We start from the raw sequence: 12,736 nt of genomic DNA, 5'->3' as shown, positions 1-12,736 counted from the left end.
ATCCCTGGGCGAGACCTATTAACTCTAACGCTTGGTTCCCATGTCGCATGCTGCCGCTGAGGCCCCTACGTGTCCCCTGTTCCCTCCTCCCGGCCAAAACGCGTCTGCTTTGTCAGACGTGACCACCTGTGTGTGGTGGAGGGCCTGGGAGCCCCACTGCAACCCTTTGCTGCGGCCCCCTCCGTGTCCGATGGCCGCATGCCCGCAGCCAGCATGCACGGGCAAACCTGTCGCATGAACCACCGCACGTGTTCCTGAGGCATGCACGCACCACGAGCAAGTGGCCTGAGCCACTGCGTAAAGAGAAGATGGAGGGACCTCCTTAGCATCCAAAGCTTTGCTTTGCTTTGGCAGACGTGGCTAAACCCCTCCAGAGAAAACCAGTGAAAGAGCCGAGTGACTGGAGTACAGAGGAGGATGAGGAGAATAATTTAGTTTCAGTTCCTACTCTGACAACGCTTCCATCTTTGTGGAATTAAGTGAATAACTTAATTTATATGTTTTAATTCTCTGTTTCATAAAATGTCTGAGATAATACTTTCTTCCCTAAACCACAGGCAAACGTGTATGAATATACTTGCTTCCCCAAATTACAGGGGAGTTGCAAGAATTAATTAGTTAATGTTTGCGAAGTGCTTTGAAGGCAGAAAGCACTCTATAAATGCTAATTATTAAATCAAAGGTTTATCTGACTTTATTACTAAACCACTAATAAAATAAGTTACATAGCTGTTGCAGGTTGAAAAGGCACTTTTACTGTCTAAAAGATATAAAGGTTTTAATTAGCAAATGTTTTGAAAGTGCTTTGCTGAGGAAAAAAATGCTAACTGTTAATAATGGTTTTCCCTAATGAAAACGGCTACAAAGTATCAACTCCTAGATGCTACTGTAACTTCTGCATATATTATCTAAAGTTTTGTCCCACGACAACAATATTTTTATTTGAGGCACAAGTTTTGTAATATTGATGAAACAAATCGTGGTTATGTTTGTCAAATAAATGTTCAGATGCAGCAAGAGATTAAAGGTATCATTCTTAGCAGAGAATAGCAAAACCTAATGTATTGTCAAATTATACATATGTACACATACCATTATTTTTGCTATTTAACTTAAAGTTCTATTTTGCTAAGCTTCTAAGCTTCTGCTAATTTACAAGGTTCAGCTCTTCCAAACGCTCTACTGTACCTGCACATATGTGACCTGTTATTTACATGTTATCTTAAAATCTAAGCATGCAAACAGATTTGAATCTTTTACGCATAGGCAGTTAGAAAGACTGAATTCTGAAAGTGCCTCAAGCCTTCTGAAACACTGTGGATCTTTAGGTTTGCATAGTTTCATCCTGCCCAGAGAAACCTTTTGTTCACCTGCTTGTGACACTTGTTTCCCCTCTGGATTTAATAACATAAACCTGGTATAATAATATGAACATGTTGATTTATTAATATAATAATTAATGTATTAACATAGTTGGTTCTGATTCATCCCCTTCCTACATACATTTTAGACATAAACTTGCTTTTAGAGCCTTCCAGAGTCATATTATTATTATTTCAAAATTATCAGATGGTAATCAGTATTTCTCAAGTGCCTAGGCTAGTGGTTTGAAAAGAAGTCTGAAAGTAGATCTTGATATGCTTAATACCTGTTGTAATGTCTGCCTGTGGCTGTAGAAAACGTGAAACCTTGAGCAATAAGAAAAGTCCTATTAATCTACTTTGCTGAGAGGGGAGAGGCATGCCAGCACCCTCCCTGCTTGAAACTGTGCTGATGGCAGAAGGTGAGGATGCAATCAGCCAGGCCCGCTCAGTGAAGCAATGCAGCCTGGCTGCCAAGGCAGAAGCTGCCCATTTCCACGGTCCAGGAGAAAACCACCTCGTGCTGTTCCTAGTGCTCCCAGCAGGAAGGAGAGGTCCAGGTGTTGCTCCTACAGAAACCAAAGGGGTCTGCTGCTTTCGGATGTCACAGACCAGTGGCTCAAAAAGGTCCCTCTCAAACACCCCTGGGCGAGGCGGTAGTATGTGTTCATTAATTTGAGCCATAAATCGCAATTTCATATGGCAGGAAAATGTCCAGAAGATGATATGCTACAGCAAGGGGTTCTGTCCATTTCTGTGCTTTCACTATAGCTCTTCCAGGCAGATGGGGAGAGTCAGAGCAGCAGCAGGAGTGACAAACCTTTATCACTGCATCGATTTGTTAAGCTGTCCCTGAAGGAAAGATGACTGAGATTTTTTGGAAAGGGGGCAGGAGGCAGGGCTGGGGACAGGAAGGGCCGTCTAGGAATAGGTAGGAAATGAAAAGTGTTCAGGAGACTTGTTAAAATGTCAAAGGGGTCCTTAGCAGAAGAAACTCAAGACTACTGAATTTCTCTAGTCTTGGGAATCCCTGTCACAAAAGAAAAGCTTAGGTCACAGTAGCAATCCTTGGGCACAAGTCCCAGTGAGGTGCTGTGGCCGAAGGAGTTAATCCAATCTATGGCCAAAAAACTGTGGAAACTATAGTAGAAGTGGATAGATGCCACATATCCCTATATTTGGCATTAGGGTGACTATTGCTGCGGAGTTAGTTCTATTTCTGATATTTCAAACTGAAAAAAGATCTCCTTTAATTGGAGTGGAGTCAGAGAAGAGAAATGAAAATGATTAAGGGACTGGAAAGTGAGCTTTATAGTGAAAACTTACCAAAGAGGAGATTAAGAAGTGATTGATCATATTATGTACATTTGCAAAAAAGAAATAGTCATTTCCACTTGTGCAAGATGAGATTTAAACACATCTGATAAAATACAAGAGCGAAGAAATCTGACAGGGAAATGTCTACCTCTTTTCTATAGCTATGCTTAATTCTGCTATGTATAGAGTACTAAAATTAAAATCCAGTATTTGAAGAGGATGCAAAAATCACCTGCTTGACTGGCTTAAAATAAAAATTCAACAGTTACTAACATTCAGCTCTTTGGGTTTCCTGCAATCATTTGAAGGCAACCCTAAAAGTGATCTTTACTATTTGGTTTGGTATTCCATTATCCTTGCTTACTTTAGCAATGTAGTTTTATTCCTACCCGCTACGTGTTTGCTTTCAAGACAATATGCTCCTGAGACTCGTCCCAGAACAGTTTGCTTATACAGGTACACAGATTAAAAATATGAATAAGCCTAGATGCACATTGAGACAATCTCACATCTCAGAAATCACGGTGTAACAATCCATGCAGATTATATCCCAGTGTTGGTCAGGAAAAGCAAGGCTTTGCAGAGGTTAAGAAGCCCTGTCATACCCTGGAATTGACACTGTTTGCCCTGTACCCAGCTAGATGGCATCTGGAATAGGGGATCATGTTAAGGATTTAAATCATTGGACTAACTTCACTTGGTGTTGCAAAAGTATCAACTGTCAGGTAAAGCAGCAGAGAAAACATAAAGTTTTGACATGCTCATTACGGGTTGTCTTTCATCCACCATTGTTTCGCTTTGGGTTTTTTTGCTATTAGTTTTCTGCAGGTCCTTCAGTTGAGTATTTGACATTGTTTAAAAAAATATGACATGACAAGACATAATAATTATTCTGTCAGGATGATTTGGTACATTTGAATATATGAATCCTCTATAAATAAAGTGAAGGGATAAGAAAGAGAATTTTAGCTCTGCGGTCTGGTTTAAGGTCTTTGATTATACTTTGATTTGGAAATGTCATGGTTCACTGCAAGCTCACCAGAGTGAGTTTAATGGATTAGAATATGTTAGTAAAATGAGATGGCTGGAGAAGTGTATTCCAGAGATGTGGAATACTGAGAAAGGGAGAGTAAACAGAATGACTGGCGAAAGGCCTCCGCTGCACTAAAAGGCAGTGTACACTACTTCTTCTTTCTTGCCTTACAGGATAAAGGGCAGGAGTAGCACTACAGGTTCACTACAGCAGACAAGTTTCTCTGTGTTTAACTTTTCTTCATTTATGTTGATACATCAAAAAAGATCTCTTAAAGATATATACAGAAAAACATTAATCCTTCATGTGGCGTTACGGACACAAAATGTGCATATATGTGCTTTTGAGAATTTTTTTATGTTCTTTTTGAAAATTTTTTTCTGAAACATTATTTCCTTCAAGGATTTACTTGATTCAAGAAAACCTCTTTTCATAAACAACTCCTTACCTTCTTCTCCCCTTCCCCAGTGTATTTCTTTGACCCCTCTTACCAAAACAAAAGCTTGTCTTAGCTTGCTCATGATCTATGAAAACCACCTAGAACTTTAAAAATATGTATTTAATTGATCAGATCTTTGCTTTCTCTCAACAGCATCTTGGCACCCCTGATTAGTGATGTTACGCGTAACTTGAGAATGGCTTTTTCTCTGCAACTAGTGTAGAAGGCACATTGATTCCAGGGGTGATGATGGCTCTCAACCTCCAGTTGCTTCTTCTTCTTCCAGCTCTCACCGGATGGAGCTGCTGGTGTGGCTACTGGTGCTGTTTTGAGGCCACCCAAGGACATGCAGCATATTAACTTCTGCTCGGAGCCCTTCGTGAGCAGAAACCCGAGGCGAGCGCTCCTGTTTTGGCTTTGACCCTATTTTTCTGTCTCATAAGAGTGGGATGGTTTGAGTGGCAACCCCAGCCGCTGACTCTAACAGCAGATGTCACTGTTGGCAGCGCGGTCCTTTGCCGGCTGTTCCCAGCAACAGGTATGGAGGTGACTACAGCCACTGACAAGACTGTTCCAGGGAGTGGGGATGCGGGATGCTCCGGAGAAAGGGAGCAGCACGGTTGATATAGGTACAACAGCACACATTGGGGAGCGCAGCATGGAGACACACCAGCTGCGTGGAGTAAGCCAGGTCCATTAGCGTTAGCTCCGCTGCGGCCCCGGCCCTGGCAGATCAGAGCTGACGGCTGCAGAGCAACAGGACCATCAGAGGGAGCAGGTGTAAGAAGAAAGGAGGTGGGAAGGGGAAGGCAAGGAAAAGAACAGGAGCCAGCACCTGCCACGGAAAAAGGTAACACTACCTTTCCTGCCCCCACCCCCATCACTGATATATTAAAAATTACCATGAATCTTGGTTTAAGTATATGGGGTGAAACTAGATGGAAGCTGTAGAACAACCAACCCTTGTTCTGCTACATTTTGAAGATAGAGTCCACTTTATTTCCTCGGGTTGAAAGGCCTAATTCTGCAACCTGAAAAAAAAGCCCAAACTAATTGTTTCCAGGTTCCTAGAGTGGGAAGCAGGCTGCCGCAGGGAAGTATTGTACTTCTTTCGCATTTGTTATGTTCTGAAAAAAAGGTATCAATGCTTAAGTAATCAGAGTTTCTGAGCTAGTGTTTGAAAACACCATTTTTCTTCTTTTATACAGAAGAACACTTTTATTTATTTCTATTGCTGAAGGTGGCATATTGAGTTGTGCAAACATGTATTAATGCTTCCATAGAAGAACCAAGGTCTTTTGTGAGTGATGACGTCCACGACACCACTGAAGGCTGCAGAAACTGCAGTCCTGAGGAGGTTTATCTCTTGTTCCGATTAGCAAGACTAAAGGGAAAGCAGCACTGATTCTAAACACCCGGCTGCTTGCTTTCAGGGGCACCTCTAGTCTAGAGTTCAAGATGCCAGTTTGAAGTGTAGTAGTTTCTTTGTTTTCGTATGTTTGAATTATGTGGCATGCTTTTGTGCTCTTTAAAGATGTGGAGAAATGGGCAAACATGAGTCTCACGAAGTGCAACAAAGAGAAATGCAATGTCCTGCACCCGGGGAGGAATAACCTCACGCACCAGTACATGCTCTAGGCCAACTGGCTGGAAAGCAGCTTTGCAGAAAAAGACCCGGGGGTCCTGGTGGACAAAAAGCTGACCATGAGCCAGCGAAGTGCCCTTGCAGCAAAGGGAGCCAGCAGCATCCTGGATTGGTAGTGCTGCCGAGGTGATCCTTGGTGATCCAAGGTGACACGAGGGCAGTGATCCTTGCCCTCTACTCAGCACTGGTGAGGCCACAACTGGCATGCTGGGTCCAGTTCTGGGCTTCCCCGTACAAGAGACATGGACATGACATACTGGATAGAGTCCAACAACGGGCCACAAGGATGATTAAGGGACTGGAGCACTTCACAGATGAGGAAAGGCTGAGAGAGCTGGGACTGTTCAGCCTGGAGAAGAGAAGGCTCAGGGGTATCTCACGGATGTATATACATACCTGAAGGCAAGGTGCAAAGAATATGGAGCCAGGCTCTTTACAGTGGTATACAGTGACAGGACCAGAGGCAATGGGCACAAACTGAAATAAGGAGGTTCCATAGAACATCAGGAAACACTTTTTTCCTGTGAGGGTGACCAAGCACTGGAGCAGATTGCCCTGAGAGGTTGTGGAATCTCCATCCTTGGAGATACTAAAAAACTGTCTGGACATGGTCCTGGGCAACTGTCTCTAGGTGGCCCTGCTTAACCAGGGGGGGTTGAACAAGATGACCTCCAGAGGTCCCTTCCAACCTCAACCATCCTGTGATTCCTTTGGCTTTACAGAACAGCTGATTATCAGCAACAGCTCTGACACTTCATAGTCCGAGAATTATGTTTTAATACTTAAATTTTGCAGACTTTGCCTAGCTTCAAATTATTTTCTTTCAATTATTGCTCAGTGTAATCTTTTTTATACTGTGGAGGTTGTTTCTTTATTAGTGTATTTCATTTATGAACACACAAGTACAGCTAACTACAATTTATGCTTTTGTTGTGTTTCTCTACCAAGAAATTCAAAGGAGAGAGCTATTGAAATATTGTCATGTGTCTCATATGTGGACACAAGCATTTCATAACATATGCTTGACCATATGGAATTGGTAACTTTTATATACCACATTTCACCTGGGAATGAGATACTGAATAAAAGGAATTTTTGTATGAATTATAATCTTTCCCTTGTGATAAGAAAGCTTACTCCAAGTATTTCTGAGACCACATATTGAAATAATAAAAATGACACAATGCAGTTCAACAGATTCAGCTCAGGAGCTGAAAGCATCCTATGTTCTAATCCCTATCCTATTTCATTTAGGTATTTTTTACTCCATCAAGTCACTTAACACATTTTTTTTATGTCCACTGCAAAGTGGACAGAATAATATCATGCTGTGTTCTTTAAATTTTTTCAGTCCTCCAAAAAGTGCACATATTGGGATTCTGGGTTTTGGATAACCAGACTAGAATGAAAATTGCCATGGGATGATTCATGCAATTCAGCAACATCTCTAGCAGTCTAGCAGTACTAAATCTTGGTATTGATGCATCAGTCCCATTTTTGCTATAAAATTGCACAGATACAGATTTTATTTTTGCAGCATGGTTTTTAGCCTCGGTTAGCAATAAGATAGGATTGAGGTTCCTTTGTTGTTGGCCTGGATAGACGTCAAAGTACTTTGCATTCATGCAAAGAAACTGTACTTGTTTGAGGGGAAAGAAGAGATGAAAAGAGCGTGAAAGAGAAAAGCAGCATTTTTTTTCATATTATACTTTGGCAGGTTCGTACCTGTTTTGTGTTTCAAACAAGATTTTTCATTTGTCAGAAGAAAGGTTCCCTAAGCCTCTCCATCAGACAGATGATCTCTTTTTTTGTAATGCAGGTGTTAAATACTCAGTCGATTAGTCCAGTCTACTTCATTTACTGCACTGTGTTTCTGAAAGTACATGGATGATACAGAAAAGAAACGTACTTCAGGATGTCATTGCTAATACATTCCTTTTTGTATTTCATCTGTTGCTGCCCTTAGATAGAACACAGCAGATGTACATTAAGACCTTTCTTTTGGCTGTGATGGGAGCACTTACTCCTTGCACCAGTCGTAGAGGGACTGTTAAAAGCATTAGCTCTGTAAACCTGTGCACTTGTATACTACTTGATGGAGTATCTTAAATACTTGAAGAAATTAATCGCTGTTCTCCACCAAAAGAGCTGTTATTGAGAAACTCCTTCATTCTTCCCTCCCTGCCGATGAGCAGAAACCCTCTACTGCTGGCCTACTTCCGTCTTACACGCAGCCAAAAGAGAAGACCGGGGCTCTTGGGAACCTTCTTGGCTGACCAGGCATGCTTTTGTGGTTCTCCAAAGCCATTAGACAGCAGTGAATAGACGCCGCAATTCCATAGATATGATGAAACGTAGGAAAGTTAAATTTGTGTGTACAAGTATCAGATACATTAAAAAAATACAGAGAGACTGTTTCTATGGAAGATGTAACATCAAGACAACATACCAAGGCTGCAACAAGAAATTCTGTGGGAATATGCCTCAGAGGCTAATTTGGACCTCATCAACCCTAGCTTTGCGGAACAACCAAAATTGTCCATCTTCTTTTTTCTTTGTCCACAGAAATATCAGCAGTATGAATCAGAGTTAACAGAACTGAATGCTAAGTTAGTTTAATGAGTGGTTTGGGGTGAGTTTGAGAAGATTTTACTATGAAAACATTACTCACATTTCTGTAGTTAGGTTTGAGGCAAAGCTCTTACCGCATCATTTCCATTCTACCTACCCTGAACTTTTAATCAGACTAACAATCAATTAAAATTGTTCTGTGCACTTATTTTCAGATTTATAGGATCAGGATTATGTCTGCAAGGACTCGAAATGTGTAATTGCTCATTACTTTCTCCTATGCATGCCTGAAGGCAAAAATAAGGCCAAAATTCTGAAAAAAGCTAGTATATATTAATTAGAAGCAGAACCCGGTATGGTCTTTTTCACTGATACTCTGGGAAGTCTTTGTAGGACATCCTATTTTAGCAGAAAGCTGTCCAATTGAGTATCAGTGGAAAGAGCAGGCTTTGGAGTAAAGAGAAAACGCTGAGTGAGCATGAACATTATCAAAGCTGTTCTCTGGCTCCATCGCTTCTGCAGAGTTTCATCATAAATTCAACCAGAAACAATATTATTCAAAGATCTTTTACGTTCAGATGTATACATGCATCAGAAGCTGACAATAGTATAAATAGCACTCCTCCTTTCCTTCCTCATGCATGTATACTGTTTTTCTTTACAGGACTTTTTAAACCCTTTTTAAAACTAAAAATCTCACAGCATAAAGGATTCCTATTTTTTGGTGGGGTTTTTTTGGAAAACAGCTGTCAGATAAAATTCACTGTTGTTAAATAAATAAACAAATATTTATAATGCTGAAAATACTATTTTTCAGAGTTCTACAGTAGCTATATGTGAGGGAAGTCAGACTTGTTGTCCATATTTGGACAACAACAAACACTGTGTTTAAGTGTCTAAAGAAACCCAACATAAATAATACATATTTTCAAACATTTTTGTCAGATGTTTTTAGACATTAATTCTGTCACCATACTTCATAATTCATTCTGCACTCAAATTCTGTTTGAAAGCAGTGGAGGCTGACCTATGTGGATTTTCAGGGAGACAGCTGTGGCTCTTGATTCAGAGCCATTTGTGGATAGTACAAGTTAGAGTTGTAACAGCTGTAAATTTCTTCAGGGATGTCACTCTAGTGGATCATCAAGTTAAGGGAGTCTCTTGTTATGGAAGGACATGGTACAAACATGCCTTTTTTGATCACAGTCAGTCCCAAGAACAGATTTACTGTTGAAAAAGAAGCAACCAGAGAGTATCAGGAGATTAACTACACTAGTACAGACTGGAGTAGGGTATGCTTCTTGTTATGTGACGGGGCACAACCATTTGCCTTTGCAGACCCCCTTTCTGGATTCAGCCACTTCCACGCTTGTGTTTCAAATTTTAGCATAGACATTTTTCCTCCTAGCTGATAACAGTAAGTAGATAGGACACAAAACAGTTATGATTCTAATTCCCTTTAACTCAATCCTTTGACTATGTACTACTTACAACGTGAACTTCTCCAGACCTGTGAAACATGCATATGCAAAGCAAAACAGAGGAACAATTAGCTCCTTTTCATTGAGCATATCTTGTTATTTATCATACTTACTGATAAATACTTAAGTCATGCCATAGCTTTTGGACAACTCCTTCATATGCACCCTTCTGTGTTTCGAATAAGGCATGCTTATATCTTCTGAACTATGCTCTTATGCAATTAAGCCAAACAATCTGTGGTATGCTGTCAGCTGACAATGTCAGCACAAAATGCTAGGCAGGTTATCAGTTGAGATGTAGGAGGTATACTTGCAAAACTACTTTGAGTTAGAATTTATAGCATATTTTAGGCTAAGAAGGATCATTATGAACATCTGTTCTGCCTTCCTATATTAGACATATGAAAAAATATTAAAGGATAGTGGAAGAAATTATTTTCAACCAGTCCGAATTGCAAAAGAGCAAAAACCAAGAGGATAATTGGATTCTGTTTTGTACAACAACAGCAGTCCTTCAAAAAGCTAAATGTTCTCACTGGTAATATTAAAGGTCTGGCATTTATTTACACAAACATTACCTACTTTTTGTCAGTCTGACTTAAAATATTGTCATTCCTAAGTAGTCCTAAACCGGTATTCTGGACTGTAGACTCTAACTATAAATACAAACACAACGAAGTACTCAAACAATGGAAAATGGAGGGAGGAAGGGGAGAGCCTAACACTTACCATGCAGGAGTTTATATTTAAGTGTAAGCACATCTGTATATGCACTTACAAGCATATATATAAAAATTAGACAATTATGCAATGATCTTAGTATACTTATTTCCAAAAATTAAGAACTGCAATTTTGATCTATTTGTGCAAATGAAAATATTGATGTTTTCTGATGAGAAGTTTTACCCTGGTAAAGATGGTTATAAATCAGATCCTCATCCATGTGGATCTCATCTGACCAATAAACAAAGACGTGGTTCCGACTGCCTTGGTGGTGTCATAATTAACTTCAGGGGAAGTACTGACATAAATGAGGTTTCAATTTTGTCTTGGTATTACAGATTTTCTAATCTCATGCTTTCTTTCGCGTGGATTATTTAGAGAGTAGGAGTATAGGAGTGCTGCTGTATAACAGGCCTACTTTTTTAGGATGAAAAGGGCTGTATCATTATAAAAGCTCCTTGTTAATGCCGAAGATAAGTAACTGGCAGCTAGTTTCAGAAAGAAAAGTATATCCTCTATAGCTTTTTATCAACTTACATAACAAAATGTTTTATTGGTAACTCAAACTGAACTTTAAAAGGGAAAAGGAAATCCAGTTTATCCTGTCCCACAACTGTCACATGTACCTTCTCACTGCAGGATGTCACCTATAAACAAGTTTATAAAATTAGAGTAGACTATTTAAAAGGACACAGACGTAAATGGATAGTAAAAGTGCTTGTTTTCCACCAGTGTAAAAAAGACTGGACTTTATAAACCGATCAGCTCATTGAAACTTAATATTCTCAATGAAAATAAATGAGTCTGTCACTTTAATAGGCAATGATCCTGTTGCTTTCCCTAAGTGGCTGAACTCTTAAGGATATCCAGAAGTTAGAACGGCTCAGTTTTTCTCCACTGTTAACCACCAGGGCCTTACTTCATGTACGTAGTTTCACTGCACATTACCTTAATGCAACAGATGTAAAATAAAATCTTCAAGACAGTCTGGAGCTCAACATACAGGTATTTTGGGGAGGCATACGAGCCATTTGCAGATACAGTGTTACAGAATAAAATAAGCAGGATGACTAAAATAAGAAAGGTCTTAGCTCTACCAGATTGGCAATTAGCTAAATTAAAATCATATCTTGCTGGTACTTATTTCTGTTTAGGAGCAGATCCAACAATGGGACTTAGATACCTGTAAATTAGTTACTGCAATGCCTAACTGTCAGCTATGTGGCCTCTGAAGTGGAATCCAAAAACTTGTTATGCACTGAACAAGCCCAGTACTTAATAAGTGTAAACTGTCTCAGAAGAATAATTCATAGAGCTGAATGCTAAAGATAGTTATAATGGAGTAGATAAACAGATTTAAGAAAAAAAAAAAGAGGAAAGAAAAAGGACAGCTCTGGGTCCCAGACTTCCTCTCCCAGGAAAATTTTGTTACTTTAAACCAGTAACTTTAAGTGAAAAGAAATAAAACATTCTAGGAAACAGGGACTAAAACTTGGGTTACCTAAGAGTCTTAGCCGCTAAACCAGGGAGTCATATTCCCCCATAGGCGCTCTACTTCTGGTGCCAAATCTTGGGAATCAGATACAGAGGCAAATTAATAGGGCTCATTAAGTTACCTTCTATCAGCTGAACCATGGTAACCAGCCTAGAGTACTCTTCTCCTGTGGCAAATGTGAGATAAATGCACAGTAATTCACACCTGGTTTCTATACTTAATGCGACTTAGCTGCCTACTTTTTAGGCCACAACAGTTCAGGGCACGAGTAGTGCATGCACGTATTCTCCACCGGTGCTTCGATTAAAAAGAAAAAAAAGGCAGTAAGTTTAGGTACTTCCAGGGTTACAGAAGGGTTCCCTTTTTTATTTAATTTCTGAACTCAGGTATTTTAAATGGCAAGGTCCTTTTTAGGAACCCTTGAGCCTTGCTGGAGTTTAGCGAGAGTTCACAAGGATGTGAAGCAAGGTTAGCGGGGCCTGAATGGAAGGGAGAGGAATCCTCTCGACACCGCCACGACTCAGGGCACGGAGACAGCGGTAAAGCTGCCTCTTCCCGGGGCGCGCTCCCCGTGCCCCCCCAGGGCCAGGGGATCCCCCGCGCCAAAGTCTCCCGCGCCACCCGATGCGGGGCCGGCAGCAAGTTCGCAGACAAAGAGACGCGCCGCCGGC

General features: G+C 40.5%; 1 protein-coding gene across 1 annotated transcript in view; it reads right to left on the bottom strand.

The window, feature by feature from the left end:
* Window positions 1–12,736, bottom strand: part of DCTD (dCMP deaminase) — a 79,899-nt gene that overhangs the window by 44,161 nt on the left and 23,002 nt on the right. The gene's annotated exons all lie outside the window — the stretch shown is intronic.

Source organism: Pygoscelis adeliae, unplaced genomic scaffold, assembly GCF_000699105.1.
Source record: "Pygoscelis adeliae isolate BGI_AS28 unplaced genomic scaffold, ASM69910v1 Scaffold167, whole genome shotgun sequence".
NCBI lineage: Eukaryota > Metazoa > Chordata > Aves > Sphenisciformes > Spheniscidae > Pygoscelis > Pygoscelis adeliae.
The sequence above is the reverse complement of the archived record's forward strand: the minus strand, read 5'-3'. Positions and strand labels throughout refer to the sequence as shown.